Source organism: Scyliorhinus torazame, chromosome 24 (assembly GCF_047496885.1).
Source record: "Scyliorhinus torazame isolate Kashiwa2021f chromosome 24, sScyTor2.1, whole genome shotgun sequence".
Lineage (NCBI taxonomy): Eukaryota > Metazoa > Chordata > Chondrichthyes > Carcharhiniformes > Scyliorhinidae > Scyliorhinus > Scyliorhinus torazame.
Window position 1 is genome coordinate 33,758,621 of NC_092730.1, and position 26,299 is coordinate 33,784,919.

At 46.1% G+C, this 26,299-nt stretch overlaps 4 non-coding genes across 4 annotated transcripts; 1 reads left to right on the forward strand and 3 right to left on the reverse strand.

Moving 5' to 3' along the window:
• Nucleotides 1-3,198: 3,198 nt before the first annotated feature.
• On the reverse strand, nucleotides 3,199-3,271 carry trnak-cuu (transfer RNA lysine (anticodon CUU)). The gene has a single exon. It is a non-coding gene; the product is annotated as a tRNA-Lys (tRNA).
• A 7,675-nt stretch (nucleotides 3,272-10,946) lies between these two features.
• trnas-gcu (transfer RNA serine (anticodon GCU)) lies at nucleotides 10,947-11,028 on the forward strand. The gene has a single exon. It is a non-coding gene; the product is annotated as a tRNA-Ser (tRNA).
• Nucleotides 11,029-21,554: 10,526 nt separating this feature from the next.
• Nucleotides 21,555-21,637, reverse strand: trnal-caa (transfer RNA leucine (anticodon CAA)). The gene has a single exon. It is a non-coding gene; the product is annotated as a tRNA-Leu (tRNA).
• Nucleotides 21,638-26,227: 4,590 nt separating this feature from the next.
• Nucleotides 26,228-26,299, reverse strand: trnag-ucc (transfer RNA glycine (anticodon UCC)). Its single transcript has one exon. It is a non-coding gene; the product is annotated as a tRNA-Gly (tRNA).

Sequence of the window (26,299 nt, forward strand, 5' to 3'; positions counted from 1 at the left end):
CCTCATCACTATCATCCAACTGTACGTTTCCCTTTACGTCTGCCAATTTTAACTGATTGTCATGTTTCATGGCCATTTTCTGAAGTTCAAACTCGCTCTCATTATCTTTTTCCCTGATCTGTATTTCCATTTCTTTTTCTTTTTTTCTGCTAGGACTATTCTTTCTTTTCTCCTTTCTGCTCTCTCCTTTTCTTTTTCCTCTCTCTCTCTTTCTCTTTCTTTTTCCTCTCTCTCCCTCTCATATTCAAGCCGCTTTAATTCTTTCTCATGTTCCATTTGTTTAATTTGCAACTGAATTTTTGCCATTTCCAATGAGTCAAACTCTATCGCATGCAACTTTAAATGCTTAACCACCGCCATAATTACTTCATCTTTTCGCATTTTGTCAGGTAAGGTTAACTGCAATGTTCTTGCCAAATCTAACAGTCTGCTTTTCGTTTCTGCCCGTAAAGTACTACGTGTGACATTCTCCACCCCCAAAAACTTCTGAGCCTCTGAAAGAGACATTGTTCACAACACTCTCCCCACGTAAACTAAAATACCACACCGGAAAAGCAACAATCCTTCACTGTCTTTAAGTTCACAAAAGCCAATCCAATAGATAGACTTTTATCCCGGATGAGCCCCCAATTTTTATGGGTGAGGCGTTTTCAGAACCCCAAAATGTAGCATGGAGTTCAACCAACCTCTCCCTTTAATGGATTTGTTGCTTTTCCTAGCACACGGCTTTTTCCCTAGGTGTATTGTTATTATACAATTATGGACACGTGGGCTTTTAAACACAAAACACTGTTTATTCCATGAACTCAACTTCACATCTTAAATAAACATAGGATCTCTTAACACCCCTTACTTCAAAGATAACTCAGAAAATATTGCAACAGTAAATAATTCCTTAAAATGTTCCTTCAAACTTCCAAGAGACTTAACACCTTTAAACAGAATCACATCAGGTTAAAGGTTTTATAATTATCAGTTTAAATCACCCAAATGATCCAGAGATGGTCTTTTATGCCAGAGATCCAGCTCCCTGCAAACGAAGACACTCCCAATCTCTTTTCAAACTTGCAGCTCTCTGGAAACACACAGACACACACAAGGTGCTTTTTAAACTGAAAGTAAAAATCTGCAAAATGGCTGACCTAAAGCCGAGCTCCACCCACTCTCTGACCTCACTGTTTTCTTAAATGTACATTGCTTAAACAGCTAGGTCTTAAAGGTACAATCACATGACAGTGCACTATGCAACCATGTGATTTATCTACGTCCTGTATCTGATTCGTCATTGTTTGAGATACGACTTACCGCAGTGGTATCATCCACAAACTTATAGATTGAGTTGGAGCTAAATCCTGCCACACAGGATATGCCTCCATATTCAGCGGGTCCGTCCATGACAAGACTGAAGAACGATCACTCGTCTATCCAATCAGTGAGGTTTGCCTCACTGTGAGACAAGATTAGCAGAAGGAAAACCAAATTAATTAGATTGAGATCACACGGTTATACTAGACCTGAAACATGAAAACCCCGCCATCTCACAATTCCCGTTCCAGCCTCCCCGAACCGGAGCCGGGATGTGGCGACTCGGGGCTTTTCACAGAACCTCGATTGAAGCCTACTTGTGACAATAAGAGATTATTAGTATTATTATTATTGCTCCTCGCCTGAGGTATGGTGATCCTCAGGTTAAATCACCACCAGTCAGATCTTACCCTCAAAGGGCCTATGGTCATCAGGGACTAGAGTGACTTAATTTACTTTAGAACTGGATCAATGTATGACATTTCCAGGATGTGACTTCACTCAAGACTGGCCAAATGACTGACAGCCGGGACATTAACGACCATTGAGGAGTTACCGCTACCTGAGGCTTGGTGGGATTGCTGGTTTTAAAGGTTCATCATGAAATCTAGAGAGAAAAAGACGGGAAAGTGGACATGAGTATTATCATGAGATCATTAAAATGTAAAAGGAGGCCATTCTGCCAATGGACTCTGCAACGATATTCTGAAAGAGCCTCTGTGTCCCCAGCACATCCCTGTAACATCACCCAACTTTCTGAACACTAAGGGGCAATTTAGCATGGACACTCCACCTAACCCGTACACATTTGGACTGTGCGAGGAAATCGGAGCATCCGGAGGAAACCCACACAGACACGGAGAGAAAGTGCAAACTCCACACTGTCAGTGACCAAAGGCTGGAATTGAACCCGAATCGCTGGCTCTGTGAGGTAACCACTGTGATAACATGCCACCGTATGAGGTCATAACACGCCATATATCAGATCAAGCATGATCTCATTGAAATGCGGAGCATATTCGATGGGCTGAATGGCCTGCTTCTGCTCCTACGTCTTATACCCTGATATTGTGTAAATGTGTTCCTGTTCTTGGGTAAAACCCTTGTTAAACCAACACAGACGCCGCATGTTGTCTGCATCTGATTATCTGGCGCAGCGAAGGTGATTGTGGAATACATGTTGTACCCATCAAACTCTGCTACTCACCTGACTGAGATTTGTTCTGTATCTGTAAATCACAGGTAGTATTCGCGAGTGGAGGGAACACTCTGCACCTCAGTCTCTGGAACAGTTTGTGAGAGCAGGATTTCTTCATTATGAGTCAATGTCTGGTACTGTATGTGAGGGTGGGATTCAGTTTCTATCAGACATTGGTACTGAATGTCAGTGTGGAATCTTCCTGTATCTATCAATCACAATTACTGTTTGGGAAAAGTGAGATTAATACACAACAGCAGCACTGCTGTAACAGACAGAGAAAGAGACACAAAAAATCAGAAAGAGACTATCAGGACACACACAATGACACACAGAAAAGGTGCCGAGATGGAGAAACTTTTTTTCGGCAAATGTTGTTTTCTGCTGCACCCAGAGGGGCCCTGTTTGTAAAATTATATCTTGCTGTGTAACTGAGCTCTCTGGAACCGTGACACTGCCGGTGACAGATCTTTACTGTGTTTGTGCCAAATCATTACTTTTTGTGTAATGTCCCAGTTGTGGAAATAAGAACCATCGGAAGCAGAACCGTTACTGAGACGACATTTTAATTCCATATTTATTAAATTTTGTCACGAAATGTTCGTTTAGATCTCTGGATTCCCAGTCATAACCTTGCGTTCCTGTTACGAAGAAAGTTCATTCAGCATCAATGTTTTCAGATAATAACACGGAAGCGCCCAACGTGGGGCTCGAACCCACGACCCTGGGATTAAGAGTCCCATGCTCTACCGACTGAGCTAGCCGGGCTGCTGGTGCACTATTTATTAAGCGTCTTCTTGAAGAGAGCTGATGCGGTTAAGTCCTTCTGCCATACTTCCCACTCCTGACACCATGGAGAAATGCTCGTTTCTCAATGACTGGCGACCAATGACATGTAATAAAAAATAACTGACTTAATAATTGAGCAGCTCCTCCTGGCTTGTGCTCTGACCGCGATCCGGGGAACTGCCCGAATCCCGACACGTGACCATTTTAGTTGCGTCAACAGGTCATCAGGTGACCGTTCGGCCTGCACAGGTCTCCTTCTGTGCTGTAATTTCTAGATTTCATCATTTAAATTTTCCTCCAGACTGTAAAGTGTGGTCCTGTTCCATTTGAATTTCTAATATATTTCCAATGTAACTGATGTTGTTCCACAATCTATTTAATCGGTGGAATTGTGCGTTTAGGGAGCTGAGGTTTTCGAGTCTCTCAAGGCCTCTCTCCAAATCCAATGGTCATTTTCAACGAAGGTTCAACCCCTCCTCACATAAACACCGGGGCCCCGTTGATCGTTTGAATGCAATAACTTCCTGGAGTGATTCCAGGCTGGTTTTAGAATGTATTCTATCGAACAAATTACTAATGAATGACACCCTGGGCACAGCTGCGATGGCCGAGTGGTTAAGGCGTCGGGCTTGAAATCCAATGGGGTTTCCCCGCGCAGGTTCTAGTCCTCGTCGCACCGACTGTGATTCGAAGTGTTTGCTGAACTACCCGCGCAAGCCACTGACTCGAGAATGAATCGGAATGTTTGTAAATGAACCTATATCGAGCTCAGTCAGATATTTAATGTTTTTTGGGGAAACTGAACGAAATATAAAGAAGCTCGCACTCAAAATAACAATCAATAAATAATAACGTTTCCTGCAACGTTTGGAAGGAGAAGCAGCAACGGCAGCGAATGGATACGTGGTTCGGTTTCATTCAGGTGAACGGATTTCTGGGCAAAAAGATCGTGTTAGAAATGGAACATATTTTATCTCTCTATCTGTTTCTTTGTTTCTTTCTCTCTCCCTCACTCATTGTTTTCGTGCTTCTCCGGGGACTGATTGGATACACAGTGAAACTCAGCCCTATTTCATCCCAACTCTTTTGGACGAATACATCCTGGTGATGGACGGTCCAGAATCAGTGGAAGAATCGACAAACTATTCCATTCTTGGCTCTGTGAGAAGTTCCATTCCTGGTTGTGAGGTGGCTCTGAGATAAAGGGATCGAGAGAGAACGAGGTGACTGCAGTCTGACTCTTACTCTGAAAACCAGTTAGTGCGCCCTTGTAGAAAGTGGATGTGTCTGAGAACAGGAGGAAAGCAGATCATGGGCCTGTGATTGATTTTATTGAGCCGGACCTTGAAAAGTGAAGCAAACTTCTATCCAGTCAGCGCCTGTCTGACAACTGGCAAGGAATTACGGCTGACATTGAGACAGTTCATCTTTAATTAATTACAGCAAATCGATTCTTTCAGAGGTGTTGGTGTGTTGTTTTCAGAGTCACTGTCATAGTTTCTTAAAATATGATTTGTGCTTGTTTTTGTTTTGTTCAGTAATTTGGGGAATCTATTTGGAGCGGGTGCAGTTGGTCAATATCTGTGCCTCTTGCTTGGCAGCTCCCCAGGAAGCAGCAGCTCCATTCCTATCGAGATCTGTGGACACAATCAGGAGATCCAAACTGCTGCCATCTCCTGGCTGAAAGTAAGTTGTGCAACAAGGTAACGATGTATTCGTGACACGTTTCAATTGGAGCAAAATAACATTAACATGGTTAAATATTATCATTGTAGTAATCACATTTAAATCCCCAGATATCGGATTTTTGACTGAGCGATCAGTTCATCCCGATTTATCGGAAAATGAAGGATTCCCATTACAGCCATATTGGTTACAAGAATATCCAATCTCTGATTTAATACATTCTCTCGCTTCATTGTTTGTGTATTCGTTCTATATATGGAGGCAAAGTTTGAAGAACTCAGTAACAGGTTGATCAATGTACCCGGAGAGGTGAAACTGCCGACCCGAACTTCCTTCTATAAAGGTGATTCCAGTCACTCCCACTTTCCCATCAGAACAACGTCACAGAAGAAATCACATCACCTTCCATAGAACAACCATTCCGCACGAAAGTAAATTATCTGAACTGTGCTGACCAGAATCAGTGTGCTCAAACGTGTGTTCTTGTTGAAAGAAAAAATGAGGAAGTGAATAATTGTGTGGTTACCGCAGGGCAGTAATGTTGTAGCTCCTGGTTTAAGGAGCAGAGTGCCGTAGCGGAAGCGTGTTGGGTCATTAGCCCGAGGTCGAGGAATCGAGGCTATTCTCTGCTATTTACATTCTCCCTGACACGAAAAGTAAAAATAACGCACGTTCCTGTTTGCTTTGCAGCAAATACCTATCAGAAAATTTCTTGTAGTCTCATCCCGACATTAAACCCAGGATAAAGCAGACAGCATGACACATTACAACATTGTAAAGCTCACACAGAGGGAACCACAGATAAAATGCTTTAAAGTCTCATCAGGTCTGACCAGATCTGTAGGGAGAGAAAAAGCTAACGTTTCGAGTCCAGATGACACTTTGTCAAAGCTGGACCGGACACGTTATCCAGTAGTACCCCACAAAGGGGCAATATAGATACATAACGATATCCAGTAATAACTCACAGGGGGCATATAAGGAAATAAAGCTTTATCGAGCAACAAATCACAATAGAAACCAAGTTCCCATCTTCCCCTCTCGGACGGATGTGAACAATCGAACCTGCCGGACTATTTACAAGAGAAGACGAATTTTACCCGGAGTCCTGGGATCAATATTAACTCCTCAACCAAAGTCACTGAAGCAGATTATCGAGTCATTAACTGCGCTTTTGCCATTGTGGTCTCGCTGTGCGTATCTGAGCAGGAATCTCATGTCCTGAGACCAAAGCTTTTCCATTGAAAGGAAGGTATTGGACAATCGTGAGGTTGAAAATCTCCTTGGAGAAATTTAACCTCGTGGGGGAAAGGTCAATATCAGGAGTGGGATTCGTATCCACGCTTCCATAAGAGACTGCGACCTGAACTTCAGCGCCTTTGACCGCTCGGTCACCCTGATGCGTTGTCGCCGAAACTAAGATCCGTGCACAAATCGACTCAAATTCTATGTTCATCATCATTTCATTTCAAACAAGATATGCTTATCCTACTTTTGAACACCAGCCATAATCCTGTATCTGAGTGCCATCCTTGTCCAAGCCGCTGGGGGTTAAGGAGCTCCTCATTGCTGCACTGATCAGTTTGCTCCAATCAACCAGGACCGAATTCCCGCTCTACCTGTTCCTCACTCGAAGATATTGAGAGCCTAAGTCCTGAGCGACGTGAAGTATCCAATTGGAGAGTTGCATTCTGGCGAATGGAATCTCTCTCCACAGCTGCTTCCGGTGCTGTTTTCACCGACAAGGAGCCGAAGAATGCCTCCTGTGTCCAAATAGGAGAACGTTCATCCAGGAGAGGCGCCAGAAGAGTGTTCTGGGAGAAGTCAACTTAGTCACCTCGTCTATACTGTGGGTAGCTGAAGAACAGGTGTCAAAGAGCGGATCAGACTATAAGCTAAACGTTGATACTGATAAAGAAAAAGGTAGATGTGCTGCTGACAAACAGCGACTTGTTTCCGTTTGGTGTGAGTGAGAATATTAATAGCAGAGAATTGTTTCGATCCATCGACTTCTGTGTTAGGGGTCCAGCATACGTCCGCTGCGCCACTTTGCTCGTAGTTGATTTTCTCTGGGGTCGGACTTGAAGCAAAGCTTGAAGAAATCAGTAAGAGCGTGATCAATCTTCCCAGAGAGGTGAAACTGCCGTCCCGAACTTCCTTCTATGAAGGTGATTCCAGTCATTCCCCACTTTCTCATCAGAACAACGTCACATAATAAATCACATCCCCTTCACAGAACAACCATTCAGCACGAAAGTAAATTATCTGAACTATGCTGACCAGAATCAGTGTGCTCAAACGTTTGTTCAAGTTGAAACAAAAAAATGAGGAAGTGAATAGCTGTGTGGCTACCGCAGGGCAGTAAAATCGTAGCTCCTGGTTTAAGGATCAGAGAGCCGCAGCGGAAGCGTGCTGGGCCATTAGCCCGACGTCAGGGAATCCTGGCTATTCTCTGCTATTTACATTCTCCCTGACGCGAAAAGAAAACATAACGCACGTTCCTGTTTGCTTTGCAGCAAATACCTTTCAGGATCCTTCTTGCAGTCTCGTCCCAGGAATGAAGGAGACAGCATGACACAGTACAACATTGTAAAGCTCACACAGAGGGAAGCACAGATAAAATGCTTTAAAGTCTCTACTCAATTGATCCTCAAGATAAACACTTCCAAATTCCACCAATTCCATTGGGAAATGCATGAATATCGATTTTTAAAATTTTACATACATCTAACACCTCTCCGTCCACCCGGTCACATTCTATCACCGACAGTTCATGTGAATCTCCCCCGCTCTGTTGCGGTTCTGTGTCGTGGCCAGTAGATGTCAACACACTCTGGTAGAGCGTAGTTCACAGTTTAGAGTGAGACACAACTGATAAAAATTGTTTTATTATATTAAAGTTGGGACGGCGGGATTTCGAAGAAGATAATATGTGATCTTTTCTTATATTTTGGTTGTGTTGAAGCCGTCAACATGTTGTATGTGGGAGTAAGGTGCATTATCTCTGCACTTCTCTGGTCCCGTTTGTAAATGGGGGATTCCTGTCACTCTCGGGTAATGTGTGAGAGTGTAAGAGACATTCTGAACCTGTCAGTCTTCGTCACTATATGTGCCTGTGGATACGTTGTCAGTGGAACCGCACCGTGACACAAGTTCTTCAGCGACCCACAGTACAGTTGAGGTTACCGGGATGACGTCTCCCATAATTCTCTTCAGCCACCTCTCCAGGATGAACCTCCTCCTGTTTGTAGACTGGAGGGGTTCTTTGGCTACTTGCCTGTAATAAGATCGCATATTAAAATTCCATTGAAGTAAATGAGTTGTATCATGTGGTTAAGGAGACGCACAATAACCCATTGTACTCTGCACACGTGGGTTCAAATCCCATCCTCGTCTGTCATGTGTCTGTTGTGTCTCTGGTCCACTTCATGAGCATGAAGTACAAATGCTGTGATTTTTTGCTTTGGTTCACGGGCTTGGCGGGTGGTGAATTCGGCGAACATTGTCCATGTTGAAACCACATTATAAAAAGGTGAGAAAACTACTTATTTCACTCCCTGACCTAATTGCGCATACATTCTGAGTTGGAAACTGTTTCTTCCTCTCAGTTTGAAACTCACAAAGTCGCGCAAAAGGTAAGTTCATAAAATAAAGAAGCAGACTTCAGCCATTAGACCCATCGAGTCTGCCCAGCCATTCTATCATGGCTGATATCTTCCCCATCTGCGACCTACAATGTTACAGATGAAGAGGTCGATTGCGATATCAGCAGGAACACCTTCTCCCTAGAACGCATGATCTCGGAGCGGGAGGAGGCAATTTAGCCTCCTGAGCCTAACACCTTCCATGTGATGTTGGCTGATCCCATCCTGGCCTCAACTCCACCATCTTCCCGTTCTCCGTATCCCTTCAACTCCTTACCAATAAAACTCTCTCTACCACCTCCTTAAATTTACTCACTCTCCCTGCATCCAACGCAATCTGGGGTACCGAATTCCACAGAATCATAAACCCTTTGGAATAAGTAGTTTTCCCTCAAATCTTTTTTCACATTGCAATCTCTTATTCTAAGATCATGACCTCGCCTTTTACAATGCCCCACAAGAGAAAGACACAGCTCCACGTCAACTTTTTCCATACCTTGTGGCATCTGATACACCTCAATTAGATAATTGCGCATAGATTCTGAGTGAGAAACTTTTGGCCAGTCTTCCTCAGTTTGAAACTCACGATGTTGCACGATAACATCCGATTCAATGGCCGGGAATCGAACAGGGACAACTGCTTGGAAGAAAACTTTGCTCACCACTCTCCCACCGTCGCTGCATTTCCAATTTTGAACACCAGGTGGAATAGAAGGAGGCAGATACATTCAATCAGTTCATGGATGCAAAACGAATTAAGGCATATTGCCGTGCGTACTTGTGGGACGAAGTGGCCGAGTGGTTAAGGCGATGGACTACCAATCCATTGTGCCCTACACACGTGTGTTCGAGTTCCATGCTCGTTGATTTTAAATCCACTTTTCTCGGAAGTAGGCCTCCTATTTCCAAGATGGATATGCAATCACTGATGTCACAATCTATTCCAAGTTGCCAGGCCAGATTGCATCGAGTTGGGTTAGAGGACGGTGGAACGGAGGCAGACGTGTTTGGGGCGTAACCGCTCTTTGACACCAGTTCTTCTTCGGCTACCCACAGTACAGTCGAGGATACCGGGTTGACTTCTCCCATAATTATCTTCTGCCACCTCTCCTGGATGAACATCCTCCTGTTTGTGTACTGGAGGGTTGCTTCGGTCACTTGTCTGTGAGAAGGTCAGATATTAAAGTTCCATGAAGTGAAGGAGTTGTACCACGTGGTTAAGGGGATGCACAAGAAACCTTTGTGCTCTGCGCACTTGCGTTCGAATCCAATCCTCGTCTGTAACGTATCTGTTGTGTCTCTGTTTGATCCACTTCATGAGGGTGACGGAAAAATGCTGTGATTTTTAGTGTTTGGGGCTTGGAGTTGTGAATAATCGAACACTTTCCATATTGAAACCACTTTAGAAAATGACGAGAAAGTTACTTAATTCACTCCCCCCCCCCCCCCCCCCCATAATTGCGCACACATTCTGAGTTGGAAACTATTTCTTTCCCTCAGTTTGAAAGTCATGAAGCGGCGCAAACGATAGATTCATCAGATAGATGAGCAGTATTACGCCATTCGACCCATCGAGTCTGCCCGCCATTCGATCATGACTGAAATGTTCATCATCTGCTACCTGAAATGTTACGGAACAAGAGATGGATTGAGATATCAGCCAGAACACCTACTCCCGAGAACACATAACATTGGAGCTGGGATATGGAATTTAGCCTCTTGGGCGCAAAACCTTCCATGTGATCTTGCCTGATCAAACATAATGGCCTCAACACCACCGTCCTGCCCGTTCTCCAGAACCCTTCAACTCATTACCAATAAAAGTCTCTCTAAGTCCTCCTTAACTTTCTCACTGTCCCTGCATCCACCACACTCTGAGGAAGTGAATTCCACAGAATTACAACCCTTTGGGAGAAGTAGTTTTTCTTTTTTAAATTTGCAGCCTCATATTCTAAGATGATGACCTCTCGTTTTAGACTACCCCACAACAGGTAACATCAACTCCACGTCTACAATATCTACACCTTTTCGCATCTTAAACACCTCACTTAGATAATCCGCATAAATTCTGACTGAGAAACAGTTAACCAGTCTTCCTCAGTTTGTAATTCAGGATGTCGCGCAAAAACATCCGATTCAACTATTACTGCGATGGCCGGGAATCGAACCGGAGTCAATGGTTTCAAAAGCAGCGATGCTCACCACTATACCACCAGCGATGCATTTCACCCGTCGAATACCTGGTTGAATAGAAAGAGGCAAATAATTGCCATCAGTTCATGGATGCAAAACGAATTAAGACGTATTGACGCGCCAAGTTGTGCGACGAGGTGGCCGAGTGGTTAAGGCGATGGACTGCTAATTCATTGTGCTCTGCACACGTGGGTTCGAATCCCATCCTCGTCGATTTTTCGCCCATTGTTTCTCAGAAGTGGGATTCATTTTTACACGATGGATCTGCAATCACTGATGTGACAAACTATTCCAAGTTGTCAGGCGACTTGCATCGAGTTGGGTTAGAGGAGGGACGAACGGAGGCACGAACGGCGGCAGACGTGTTTGGGGCTTAACTCCACATTGCCACAATTCTTCTTCGGCTACCAACTGTGCAGTCGAGGTTACCGGGTTCACTTCTCCCATTATTACCTTCTGCCACCTCTCGTGGATGAACGTCCTCCTGATTGTACATTGGTGGGGTGCTTCGGCTACTTGTCTGTGACAAGATCAGATATTAAAATTCCATGAAGTAAAGGGGTTGTTCCACATGGTTAAGGTGATGCACAATAATCCATTGTACTCTGCACACGTGGAATCAAATCCCATTCTTGTCTGTAACGTGTCTGTTGTGTCTCTGTTTCGTCCACTTCATGAGGATATAGAAAAAAGGCTGTGATTTTTAGCTTTTGTTTAAGGGCTTGGCGGGCGGTGAACAGTCGAACACTGTCCATGGTGAAACCAAATAATAAAAAGCTGAGAAAGTTACTTTTCACTCCCTGCCCTAATTGCGCATAAATTCTGAGTTGGAAACTGTTCCTTCCCCTCAGTTTGAAACTCAGACTCGATGGGTCTAATGGCTTAATTCTGCTCCTATATTTTATGAACTTATCTTTTGCGCGACTTCGTGAGTTTCAAACTGAGGAGAAGGAATAGTTTCCAACTCACGAAGTCGCGCAAAAGATAAGTTCATAAAATATAGGAGCAGAATTATGCCATTAGACCCATCGAGTCTGCCCCGCCATTCTATCACGGTTGATTGTGCCAGTTAGAAACTTCTAATATTCTAACAATTATTTGGGAACTAGAATCGTCTAATATTCCATTCCCTGTGTAGGTTAGAAACTTCTAATATTCAAACCTCCACCTGCTTAACTAGAAACTTCTAATATTCTAGCCTCGCTTTACCCAGAAACTTCTAATATTCTAGCCCTCCACGTTGTGCGCCATGAAGTTAAAACCTCACCACTATTCATAGAATTCCCCCTGTACCAGAAAAGGGTCAAGATATTCTAAATGATGAACAGGGATTCTCACTCCCTGACTCCTATGCAGACTTAGGTGGGCGCTATTCGGGTCAAACCAGTGTTTCATGTTATCCCACGGCATAACCCATGTCTTCAGAGAAGATTCTGTTTACTTTCCACTCAGGTGCTTCACTCACGGGTCCGGCTTTTCTAAGTAGAGTAAAGTAAACTTTCTAATAAACACTCTTTCAGGTTATCAATTTAAGTTCGTTTTAATTTCAAATTAAAAGATGTAATCACTGTTTTTACAGAAAGGTAATAAGATCTTTTCTTTGCATCTTCCTGGTCAGTTGTTAGACCTTCAAGTCTGCCTTGACAATTTTCTCCTGTAACTTTTGTTTTTTTCCTGATGGATTCGCTGTTCTGCTCGGCTTCCGTGTTCAGTCCTTCCCATGACTGAGGGTAGCTATGAGAGCTGGCTGCTGAATTATTAGGTATTATATAGCCCTTTGCGCAGCCTTAGTTTCTACATGACATTTATTGAAATGTAACTGTTGCTTGCCGACTGTAGCTAATGCAAGCTCCCTGTCGTTGAACTAGCTTATTCTGCTTGACATGTAATACTTTTGTTTGGCAGGTAATACATTTATTTGTTGCTTCGTCAGCAACTTTCCTGATATCTGTCTTTAGTGATGTTTTTTCTCAGTCTAAATACTGGATATGAACTCGTGTTCAACGAAGCAGTTCGCCTCTGCACTTCTACTGGTCAGCTGGTGTCAACGGCAGGTCGCCCCCTATATTTCTAACCTTATCTGGCTTGGATCTATACCCTATGACCTGATTATTTGCTAAAAGATTTTTAACGTCAAAAATGTGTAAATTATGGGATAAACGTGCCACCTCATGTGTTTCTTAGCTGGAAAGCAGTTGTCTCATATTTAAGTGGCGTCAGCAAGGTTTCCCGCTTAACCTTCTCCCCCAATTTAAACCTAAGATCCTGGTTGTTCCTTTTTTAATTGTTCAGTAAAATAATGCACTTCTCGGGAAGTGTGAAATACTGTTCCCGTTTATATAACTTAAGATTTTAAATTGATTGAATGTCTTTTTAACTTTAAAACCATGTTGAGTTGTCCATATCTGTTTTCTTTAACGCCTGCGAAGCTATCTGTATTTTAAACAACCTGCAGCTGTTAACCCTTTGTGGGACCTTTCCCTTTCATTTAAAATCTCTGTCTTTTCCAGGTTCACATTCATGGTTCAAATGATATATTTTTTCATTATAACCTGTTCCTCACACGAAGGTATTGAGAGACGAAGATCTGAGCGACGTGAAGTATCCAATTGGAGAGATGCATCATGGCGACTGGAATCTCTCTCCACAGCTGCTTCCGGTGCTGCTTTCACAGCCGAAGAACCCCTCCAGTGTCCAAACAGGTGAAAGTTCATCCAGTAGAGGCGGCAGAAGGGAGTTCTGGGAGAAGGCAACTTAGTAACCTCGACTATACTGTGGGTAGCTGAAGAACAGGTGTCAAGGAGCAGATCATACTGAAAGGAAAATGTTGATACTAATAAAGAAAAAGGCAGATGTGCTGCTGGGTGATAGCGACTTGTTTGCTTTTGGTGTGAGTGCGAATACAAATAGCAGACGATGGTTTTGGTCCATCGACTGCTGGGCTATGGGCCCACCACGCTTCCGCTGCGCCACTCCGCACGTGGTTGAGCTATTCGCGGTCGAGGTCGAGGAATCGACTCACAGGGGGCCAATAAGGAAATAAAGCTTTATCGAGCAATGAATCACAATAGAAACCGAGTCCCCAACTTCCCCTCTTGGACGGATGTGAACAATCCAACCTGCCAGACTATTTACAAGAGAAGACGAATTTTACCCTTCTCTTGGGATCAATATTAATTCCTCAACCAGACTCACCGAAGCAGATTATCGAGTCATGAGCTGGGCGTTTGCCGGTGGGGTCTTGCTGTGCGTATTTAAGCTGGAATTTCATGTCCTGAGACCAACGCTTTTCTATTGAAAGGGAGGGAATGGATCTTCCTGAGGTTGAAAATCTTGCTGGAGAAATTTCACCTCGTGGAGGAAAAGGCAACATCAGGAGTCGGATTCGAACCATCGCCTCCAGAAGAAACTGCGACCTGAACGCAGCGCCTCAGACCGCTCGGCCATCCTGATGCGTTGTCGTCGAATCTAAGATCCGTGCACAAATCGACTTAAAGACTATCTTCATCGTTATTTCATTTCAAACAAGATATGCTTTTCCTATTTTTGAACCCCTTCCAGAGTCCTGTGTCTGAGTGCCATCCTTGTCCAAACCGCTGGTGTTTAAGGAGCTTCTCATTGCTGCATTGATCAGTTTGCTCTAATCAACACGGTCCGAATTCCCGCTCTACCTGTTCCTCACACGAAGGTATTGAAAGTCTACGATCTGAGCGACGTGAAGTATCTAATTGGAGAGTTGCATTCTGGCGACTGCAATAACCCTCCACAGCTGCTTCCGGTGCTGCTCTCACAGACAAGAAGCAGAAGAACCCCTCCAGTGTCCAATCAGGTGAACGTTAATCCAGTAGAGGCGGCAGAAGAGTGTTCTGGGAGAAGTCAACTCAGTCACCGCGACTGTACTGTGGGTAGCTGAAGAACAGGTGTGAAAGAGCGGATCAGACTGAAAGCAAAACTTTGATACTAATAAAGAAAAAGGCGGATGTGCTGCTGACAAACAGCAACTTGTTTCCGTTTGGTGTGATTGAGAATATGAATAGCAGAAGATGGTTTCGATCCATCGACCTCTGGGTTATGGGCTCAGCACGCTTCCGCTGCGCCACTCTGCTCGGTGCTCTCTATTTTTGTGGTCGGACTTGAGGCAAAGTTTGAGGAAGTCTGTAACAGCGTGATCAATGTTCCCAGAGAGATGAAACTGCCGCCCCGAACTTCATTTTATAAAGGTGATTCCAGTCACTCCCCACTTTCCCATCAGAACAACGTCACAGATGAAATCACATCACCTTCCATAGAACAACCATTCAGCACGAAAGTAAAGTATCTGAACTGTGCTGACCAGTATCAGTGTGCTCAAACGTGTGCTCTTGTTGAAAGAAAAAAATGAGGCAGTGAATAGTTTTGTGGCTACCGCAGGGCAGTAATGTTGTAGCTCCTGGTTTCAGGAGCAGAGTGCCGCAGCGGAAGCGTTCTGGGCTATTAGCCAGAGGTCGAGGAATCGAGGGTATTCTCTGCTATTTACATTCTCCCTCACGCCAAAAGTAAACATAACACACGTTCCTATTTGCTTTGCAGCAAATAGCTATCAGAAACTTTCTTGCAGTCTCATCCCGACATTAGTCCCAAGAATGAAGGAGACAGCATGACACATTACAACATTGACAAGCTCACACATAGGGAACCACAGAGAAAATGCTTTAAAGTCTCAGCAGATCTGACAGCATCTGGAGGGAGAGAAATGAGCTGACGTTTCGTGTCCAGGTGACCCTTAGTCAAACCTGCTCGGGAAACGTTATCCAGCAGTACCCCACAGAGGGGCAATATAGATATAAAACGATATCCAGTAATAACTCACAGGGGGCCAATAAGGAAATAAAGCTTTATCGAGCAATGAATCACAATAGAAACCGAGTCCCCAACTTCCCCTCTTGGACGGATGTGAACAATCCAACCTGCCAGACTATTTACTGGGCTTTTGCCGGTGGGGTCTTGCTGTGCGTATTTAAGCGGGAATCTCATGTCCTGAGACCAACGCTTTTCCATTGAAAGGGAGGTATTGGATCTTCCTGAGTTTGAAAATCTTGCTGGAGAAATGTAACCTCGTGGAGCAAAAGGCAGTATCAGGAGTGGGATTCGAACCCACGCCTCCAGAAGAGACTGCGACCTGAACGCTCAGCCACCCTGATGCGTTGACGCCGAAACTAAGATCCGTGCACAAATCGACTTAAATTCAATCTTCATCGTCATTTCATTTCAAACAAGATATGCTTATCCTACTTTTGAACCCCAGCCAGAGTCCTGCATCTGAGTGCTTCCTTGTCCAAACCTCTAGTGTTTAAGGAGCTTCTCATTGCTGCATTGATCAGTTTGCTCTAATCAATAAGGTCCGATTTCCCGCTCTACCTGTTCCTCAGACGAATGTATTGAAAGTCTAGGATCTGAGCGACGTGAAGTATCCAATTGGAGAGTTGCATTCTGGCGACTGCAATCTCTCTCCACAGCTGCTTCCGGTGCTGCTCTCACAGACAAGCAGCCGAAGAACCCCTCCAGTGTCCAATCAGGTGAACGTTCATCCAGTAGAGGCGGCAGAAGAGTGTTCTGGGAGAAGTCAACTTAGTCACCTCGACTGTACTGTGGTTAGCTGAAGAACAGGTGTCAAAGAGTGGATCAGATTGAAAGCAATACTTTGGTACCAATAAAGAAAAAGACAGATGTGCTGCTGACAAATAGCAACTTGTTTCCGTTTGGTGTGATTGAGAATATGAATGATGTGGAGATGCCGGCGTTGGACTGGGGTGAGCACAGTACGAAGTCTTACAACTCCAGGTTAAAGTTCAACGGGTTTGTTTCGATGCCACTAGCTTTCGGAGCGCTGCTCCTTCCTCGGGTGAATGAAGAGGTATGTTCCAGAAACACATATATAGACCAAAGTTTGGTATCTTTGAATTTGTCTATATCTGTGTTTCTGGAACAGACCTCCGCATTCACATGAGGATGGAGAAAATGAAAAACAGAGGATGTTTTCGATCCATCGACCTCTGGGTTATGGGCCCAGCACGCTTCCGCTGCGCCACTCTGCTCGGTGCTCGTTATTTTTGTGGTCGGTATTGAGGCAAAGTTTGAGGAAGTCTGTAACTGCGTGATCAATGTTCCCAGAGTGATGAAACTGCCGCCCCGAACTTCATTTTATAAAGGTGATTCCAGTCACTCCCCACTTTCCCAACAGAACAACGGCACAGAAGAAATCACATCACCTTCACAGAACAACCATTCAGCACGAAACTAAATTATCTGAACGATGCTGACCAGTATCAGTGTGCTCAAACGTGTGTTCTTGTTGAAAGAATAAATGAGGAAGTGAATAGTTGTGTGGCTACCGCAGGGCAGTAATGTTGTAGCTCCTGGTTTCAGGAGCAGAGTGCCGCAGCGGAAGCGTGCTGGACCATTCGCCCGAGGTCGAGGAATCGAGGGTATTCTCTGCTATTTACATTCTCCCTCACGCCAAAAGTAAACATAACACACGTTCCTGTTTGCTTTGCAGCAAATAGCTATCAGAAACTTTCTTGCAGTCTCATCCCGACATTAGTCCCAAGAATGAAGGAGACAGCATGACACATTACAACATTGTAAAGCTCACACATAGGGAACCACAGAGAAAATGCTTTAAAGTCTCAGCAGATCTGACAGCATCTGGAGGGAGAGAAATGAGCTGACGTTTCGTGTCCAGGTGACCCTTAGTCAAAGCTGCTCGGGAAACGTTATCCAGTAGTACCCCACAGAGGGGCAATATAGATATATAACGATATCCAGTAATAACTCACAGGGGGCCAATAAGGAAATAAAGCTTTATCGAGCAATGAATCACAATAGAAACCGAGTCCCCAACTTCCCCTCTTGGACGGATGTGAACAATCCAACCTGCCAGACTATTTAGAAGAGAAGACGAATTTTACCCTTCTCTTGGGATCAATATTAATTCCTCAACCTGAGTCACTGAAGCAGATTATCGAGACATGAAATTGCCGGTGGGGTCTTGCTGTGCGTATTTAAGCGGGAATCTCATGTCCTGAGACCAACGCTTTTCCATTGAAAGGGAGGTATTGGATCTTCCTGAGTTTGAAAATCTTGCTGGAGAAATTTAACCTCGTGGAGTAAAAGGCAATATCAGGAGTGGGATTTAAACCCACGCTTCCAGAAGAGACTGCGACCTGAACGCAGCGCCACAGACCGCTCGGCCATCCTGATGCATTGACGCAGGAATTAAGATCCGTGCACAAATCGAATAAAGTCTGTCTTCATCTTTATTTCATTTCAAACAAGATATGCTTTTCCTACTTTTGAACCCCAGCCAGAGTCCTGTATCTGAGTGCCAATTCTTGTCCAAACCGCTGGTGTTTAAGGAGCTTCTCATTGCTGCATTGATCAGTTTTCTCGAATCAACAAGGTCCGATTTTCCGCTCTCCCTGTTCCTCAGACGAAGGTATTGAAAGTCTAAGATCTGAGGACGTGAAGTACCCAATTGGAGAGTTGCGTTCTGGAAACTGCAATATCTTTCCACAGCTGCTTCCGGTGCTGCTTTCACAGACAAGTAGCCGAAGAACACCTCCAGTGTCCAATCAGGTGAACGTTCATCCAGTGGAGGCGGCAGAAGAGTGTTCTGGGAAAATTCAACTCAGTCACCTCGACTGTACTGTGGCTAGCTGAAGAACAGGTGTCAAAGAGCGGATCAGACTGAAAGCAAAACTTTGGTACTAATAAAGAAAAAGGCAGATGTGCTGCTGACAAATAGCAACTTGTTTCCGTTTGTTGTGATTGAGAATATGAATAGCAGAGAATGGTTTCGATCCATCGACATCTGCGTTATAGGCCCAGCACGCTTCAGCTGCGCCACTCTGCTCGGTGCTCATCATTTTTGTGGTCGGATTTGAGGCAAAGTTTGTGGAAGTCTGTAACTGCGTGATCAATGTTCCCAGAGAGATGAAACTGCCGCCCCGAACTTCATTTTTTAAAGGTGATTCCAGTCACTCCCCACTTTCCCATCAGAACAACGTCACAGAAGAAATCACATCACCTTCCACAGAACAACCATTCCGCACGAAACTGAATTATCTGAACTATGCTGACTAGAATCAGTGTGCTCAAACGTGTGTTCTTGTTGAAAGAAAAAAATGAGGAAGTGAATAGTTGTGTGGCTACCGCAGGGCAGTAATGCCGTAGCTCCTGGTTTAAGGAGCAGAGAGCCGCAGCGGAAGCGTGCTGGGCCATTAGACCGAGGTCGAGGAATCGAGGCTGTTCTCTGCTATTTACATTCTCCCTCACGCCAAAAATAAACATAACACACGTTCCTGTTTGCTTTGCAGCAAACACCTATCAGAAACCTTCTTGCAGTCTCATCCCGACATTAGTCCCAAGAATGAAAGAGACAGCATGACACATTACAACATTGTAAAGCTCACACACAGGGATCCATAGAGAAAATGCTTCAAAGTTCAGCATATCTGACAGCATCTGGAGGGAGAGAAATGAGCTAACGTTTCGAGTCCAGATGACCCTTAGTCAAAGCTGCTCGGGAAACGTTATCCAGCAGTACCCCATAGAGGGGCAATATAGATATATAACGATATCAAGTAATAACTCACAGGGGGCCAATAAGGAAATAAAGCTTTATCGAGCAATGAATCACAATAGAAACCGAGTCCCCAACTTCCCCACTTGGACGGATGTGAACAATCCAACCTGCCAGACTATTTACAAGAGAAGACGAATTATCTTCTATGTGGCATATAAGGAAAGTAGGAAGGAACTTAAGCAAGGAGTCAGGAGGGCTAGAAGGGGTCACGAAAAGTCATTGGCAAATAGGGTTAAGGAAAATCCCAAGGCTTTTTACACGTACATAAAAAGCAAGAGGGTAGCCAGGGAAAGGGTTGGCCCACTGAAGGATAGGCAAGGGAATCTATCTGTGGAGCCAGAGGAAATGGGCGAGGTACTAAATGAATACTTTGCATCAGTATTCACCAAAGAGAAGGAATTGGTAGATGTTGAGTCTGGAGAAGGGGGTGTAGATAGCCTGGGTCACATTGTGATCCAAAAAGACGAGGTGTTGGGTGTCTTAAAAAATATTAAGGTAGATAGGTCCCCAGGGCTAGATGGGATCTACCCCAGAATGCTGAAGGAGGCTGGAGAGGTAATTGCTGAGGCCTTGACAGAAATCTTTGGATCCTCGCTGTCTTCAGGGGATGTCCCGGAGGACTGGAGAATAGCCAATGTTGTTCCTCTGTTTAAGAAGGGTAGCAAGGATAATCCCGGGAACTACAGGCCGGTGAGCCTTACTTCAGTGGTCGGGAAATTACTGGAGAGAATTCTTCGAGACAGGATCTACTCCCATTTGAAAGCAAATGGACGTATTAGTGAGAGGCAGCACGGTTTTGTGAAGGGGAGGTCGTGTCTCACTAACTTGATAGAGTTTTTCGAGGAGTTCACTAAGATGATTGATGCAGGTAGGGCAGTAGATGTTGTCTATATGGACTTCAGTAAGGCCTTTGACAAGGTCCCTCATGGTAGGCTAGTACAAAAGGTGAAGTCACACGGGATCAGGGGTGAGCTGGCAAGGTGGACACAGAACTGGCTAGGCCATAGAAGGCAGAGAGTAGCAATGGAGGGATTCTTTTCTAATTGGAGGGCTGTGACCAGTGGTGTTCCACAGGGATCACTGCTGGTACCTTTGCTCTTTGTAGTATATATAAATGATTTGGAGGAAAATGTAACTGGTCTGATTAGTAAGTTTGCAGACGACACAAAGGTTGGTGGAATTGTGGATAGCGATGAGGACTGTCTGAGGATACAGCAGGATTTAGATTGTCTGGAGACTTGAGCGGAGAGATGGCAGATGGAGTTTAATCCGGGCAAATGTGAGGGAATGCATTTTGGAAGGTCTAATGCAGGTAGGGAATATACAGTGAATGGTAGAACCCTCAAGAGTATTGAAAGTCAAAGAGATCTAGGAGTACAGGTCCACAGGTCATTTAAAGGGGCAACACAGGTGGAGAAGGTAGTCAAGAAGGCATACGGCATGCTTGCCTTCATTGGCCGGGGCATTGAGTATAAGAATTGGCAAGTCATGTTGCAGATGTATAGAACCTTAGTTAGGCCACACTTGGAGTATAGTGTTCAATTCTGGTCGCCACACTACCAGAAGGATGTGGAGGCTTTAGAGAGGGTGCAGAAGAGGTTTACCAGAATGTTGCCTGGTATGGAGGGCATTAGCTATGAGGAGCGATTGAATAAACTCGGTTTGTTCTCACTGGAACGAAGGAGGTTGAGGGGCGACCTGATAGAGGTATACAAAATTATGAGGGGCATAGACAGAGTGGATAGTCAGAGGTTTTTCTCCAGGGTAGAGGGGTCAATTACTAGGGGGCATAGGTTTACGGTGAGAGGGGCAATGTTTAGAGTAGATGTACGAGGCAAGTTTTTTTACGCAGAGGGTAGTGGGTGCCTGGAACTCACTACCGGAGGAGGTGGTGGAAGCAGGGACGATAGGGACATTTAAGGGGCATCTTGACAAATATATGAATAGGATGGGAATAGAAGGATACGGACCCAGGAAGTGTGGGGTCTTGCTGTGCATATTTAAGCAGAAATCTCATGTCCTGAGACAAACGCTTTTCCATTGATAGGGAGGTATTGGATCTTCCTGAGGTTGAAAATCTGGCTGGAGAAATTTAACCTCGTGGAGTAAAAGGCAACATCAGGAGTGAGATTCGAACCCACGCCTCCAGAAAAGACTGCGTTTTGAACGCAGCGCCTTAGACCGCTCGGCCATCCTGATGCGTCGTCGTCGAATCTAAGATCCGTGCAGAAATCGACTTAAAGTCTATCTTCATCGTTATTTCATTTCAAACAAGATATGCTCTTCCTACTTTTGAACCCCAGCCAGAGTCCTGTATCTGAGTGCCATCTTTGTCCAAACCGCTGGTGGTTCAGGAGCTTCTCATTGCTGCATTGATCAGTTTGCTCTAATCAACAATGTCCGATTTCCCGCTCCACCTGTTCCTCAGACGAAGGTATTGAAAGTCTAAGATCTGAACCGCGTGATGTGTCCATTTGGAGAGTTGCATTCTGGCGACTGCCATCTCTCTCCACAGTTGCTTCCCGTACTGCTTTCACAGACAAGTTCACAGACTGTACTGTGGTTAGCTGAAAAACAAGGAGCGGATCAGACAGAAAGCAAAACTTTGCTACTAATAAAGAAGAAGGCAGGTGTGCTGCTGACAAATGGCGACTTGTTTCCGTTTGGTGTGAGTGAGAATATAAATAGGCTTGCAACTTGCTGGCGAGGCCGTCGGCGGTGATGATGACGTGGCGTGGACTCGCTGAACCAGGTTCAGGAGCTCGAGCACCGAGCAGGGACGCTCTGTCAGGCCCGACGATTTCAAACCACAGTGTTGCCTTGATCGCCTTGTTGGATACCCCTAGTTGACAGGAACCACTGGCAGCTATGGCATTACCATTGTAGTCAAGGAACTGGCAGGCCGGTGGAAGAATGCTTGGTCTGGCGCGCATGGTGTCGAGGCCGGATTTTGAGATGAGGTTCGCTGATGCGCCAGTGTGAAGTTTGAATCGGATGCAAGCCTTGTCTCATTTCATTTCATTTCGTTTTCATTTCATTAATTGTGTGGACAGCACACCACTCGTCGATCCACACTGAGGATCGAGAGGCGTTTCTCGTTGTGGTGGAAGGCAGCGCATGTGTAGTTATGATGCCCACCCGGTATGGGAACCTGACGCACTCAGCATCAGGGTCTGTTGGGCTGTCGGGATCGGAATCTGGCATGCCTTGTTGTATCGAGCGGACACTTCTGCGCCGCAGCTGGGATCGCTGGCTGCTGAGCGGTGGAGCAGATCTGCAAAGGGCTGCATAGTGGCCAAGCTTGCCACACTGTAGACACCGGCGTCCTTTTGCCGGACATTTCCGCTTTAAGTGGGTGGAGCCACAATTCGGAGATGTCATGACGCCGATGGCAGGGCATTCCGTGCGCCATCGCGCATGCGCAGTACGGTCGGTCGACGTACGCACCTGTGCAGTCGTGTTTTCGGCCTCGTCGTCCACTGGGTCATGGCGCACCTGCGCAGGGACCTGGGAAAAGCGCACAAAGTGACCACTCTCCTCGATGGTCAGGCCCTGCATTTGAACAATGGCCTGCACCCGTTCCGCCTCGTGGGAGGCCAGTTTTGCAGTTTCTGCCGCCCTGATGTGGGAGTAACGATTCTTAGCATGCTCATGGATAACGCATGTCTCGATAGCAACTGAGAGGGTCAACTGTTTGACTTTCAGGAGCTGCTGCCGAATGGAATCGGAGTGGACCCCGAAAACGATCTGATCCCGGATCATGGAATCAACCGTCGAGTCATAGTTACATGACTGCGCTAGGATGCAGGGATGGGTCACGAAGGACTGAAAAGGTTCATTCTTACCCTGAAGCCTCTGCTGGAAAAAGTACCATTCAAAGCTCTCATTCACCTCAGTGTCGCAGTGGCTGTCAAACTTCAGCAGGACTGTTTTGAATTTTGTTTTGTCTTCGCCGGCAGCGAACGTAAGGGAGTTGTAGATGTGGATGACATGGTCCCCCGCGGTGGGGACAAATAATGTGATCTTCCTGGCATCCGATGCTGCTTCGAGGTCGGATGCCTCGATGTACAGGAGGAACTTTTGCTTGAAGATTTTCCAATTGGCGCCAAGGTTGCCGGAGATGCGGAGCTGCGGAGGAGGCTGGTGTTTTCCATTTCACCGGATGGCTGCTTCCTACAGCTCCCCACCTGGAAGTCGGACCGGCCATACACTGCCCTCGAGGGGGACAGTCGCCTCAACCACTTCCTTAGGGTTCAGTATCACAAACGGGATCTCGGTCTTCCAAAAAGAGATGGACCAAGTGGTCGACCAGTACGGTTTGTGGGCCACCTTTCCGTACTTATAAAATGTCACCATCTGCGGCCATGACCAGCAGGACCACGATGCCAACCTCGATAAATTCCTCCGCACTGCCACCCTTCTCAACCTGACCTACAACAAAGAGAAGTGTGTGTTCAGCATGACCCGGTTAGCCATTCTCGGCTATGTAGTCCAAAATGGTCTTCTCTGGCCCGACCCCGAGCGCATGCGCCCCTTCATGGAACTTCCCCAAGGCCCTCAAACACTGCCAGGGCTTCTTTTCCTACCACGCTCAGTGGGTCCCAAACTATGCCGACAAGGCCCGCCCACTCATTCAGTCCATCCAATTCCCCGTTGCGGCCGAGACACAACATGATTTCGTCCGCATCAGAGCAGACATCGCCAAGGCTGGGTTGCGCACAGTGGATGAGTCATTGCTTTTCCAAGTAGAAAGCGACGCTTCAGACGTCGCCCTGGCTGCCACCCTTAACCAGGCAGGCAGACCCGTGGCATTCTTTCCCCGCACCCTTCATGTCTCTGAAATTCGACACTCATCCGTCGAGAAGGAGGCTCAAGCTATCGTTGAAGCTGTTTGAAGCGGCATTGGAGGCATTACCTGGCAGGTAAGAGATTCACTCTCCTTACGGACCAACGGTCGGCAGCCTTATTGTTCAATAACACACAGCGGGGCAAGATCAAAAATGATAAAATCTTGCGGTGGAGAATCGAGCTCTCCACCTATAATTACGAGATCTTGTATCGCCCCGGTAAACTCAACGAGCCTCCAGACGCCCTCTCCCGAGGTACATGTGCCAGCGCACATGAGGACCAACTCTGGGCCCTACACAACAGCCTTTGTCACCCGGAGGTCACCCGATTGTACCATCTGGTCAAAGCTCGCAATCTGCCCTACTCCGTCGAGGAAGTAAGGACAGTGACCAGGGTCTGCCAGGTCTGTGCGGAGTGCAAGCCACACTTCTACCGGCCAGACCGTGCATGCCTGGTGAAGGCTTCCCACTCATTTGAACGCCTCAGGGTGGATTTCAAAGGGCCCCTCCCCTCCACCGACCATAACACCATATTCTCAGTGTGGTCGATGCGTACTCCAGATTCCCCTTCACCATCCCATGCCCCGATATGACGTCTGCCACCGTCATCAAGGCCCTCAGCACCATCTTCGCTGTTCGGTTTCCCTGCCTACATCCACAGTGACAGGGGATCCTCATTCATGAGCGATGAGCTGCGTCACGTCCTGCTCAGCAGGGGTATAGCCTCCGGTAGGATGACCAGCTACAACCCCCGGGGAAACGGGCAAGTAGAACGGGTGAATGGGACAGTTTGAGGGCCGTCCCGCTGGCCCTATGGTCCAGGAACCTCCCAGCCTCTCGCTGGCAGGAGGTCCTCTTTGACACTCTGCACTCCATCCGGTCACTATTGTGCACCACCACTAATAACACACCCCATGAACGTGTTTTTACCTTCCCCAGGAAGTCCACATCTGGTGTGTCGCACCCTACTTGGCTCTCTGCTCCAGGACCGGTCCTTCTACGTAGGCACCTCCGACTCCACAAGGCGGATCCCTTGGTGGACAGGGTTCACCTGCTTCACGCCAACCCTCAATATGCCGACGTTGAGTTTCCCGACGGACGCCAAGATACTGTCTCACTCAGGGACCTGGCACCGTCAAGTTCCACCCCAACACCCACCCCCCACCAATGCGCCTCCCCGCCCCCCCCCACCTCTCACCGCGCCGCCAATATTGACCCACCAGACCCCCTCACCTTTTCCGCACAAGAGGACGAAGAGGACTTCTGCACGCTCCCGGAGTTCCCTGATGACTGGCCAGCATCAGCACCGTCATCGGCGCCACCTTTACCTCCGCCAGCACCGACTTTGTCGCCACCATTACGCCGATCCCAACGAAGCACCAAAGCAACGGACCGGCTGAACCTTTGACGGACTCCGGACCGTCAACATGGACTTTTCTTTCCCTACCACTGTACATAATTCCAATAATTGTAAAAAGTTTCATGTCACCCCCGCCGGACTCATTTTTAACAGAGGGTGAATGTGGTGATCCACTGTAATAGGAGATGTAAGATAGGACCTGCCGACTGGCTCCGCCCAGTGAGAACTGTATAAATATGCATGCCCTCCAGTGCCCTGCCATTTCGCCAGATGCAGCAGGAGGCCTCGCATCTGACTGTAATAAAGCCACAGTTGTCCACAACTTTAGTATTTGTGCAATTGATCGTGCATCAAAGATGAAGTAAAAATGCTGTTATTTTTAACTTTTGTTTGAAGGCTGGCGCGGGGGGCGGGGGGGGGGGGCGTGGGGATAGACAAACAGTGTCGACATTGAAACCACGTTAAAAAACGATAAGTACTTATTTCATTCCCCGCTGTATTTGCGTATAAATTCTGAGTGAGAAACTTTCTCTTCCTCAGTTTGAAACTCAGCAAGAGGCGCAAAAATTCCCAATTTATTATTGCGATGGCCGGGAATCGAACCCGGGTCAACTGCTTGGAAGGCAACTATGCTCACCACTATACTACCATCGC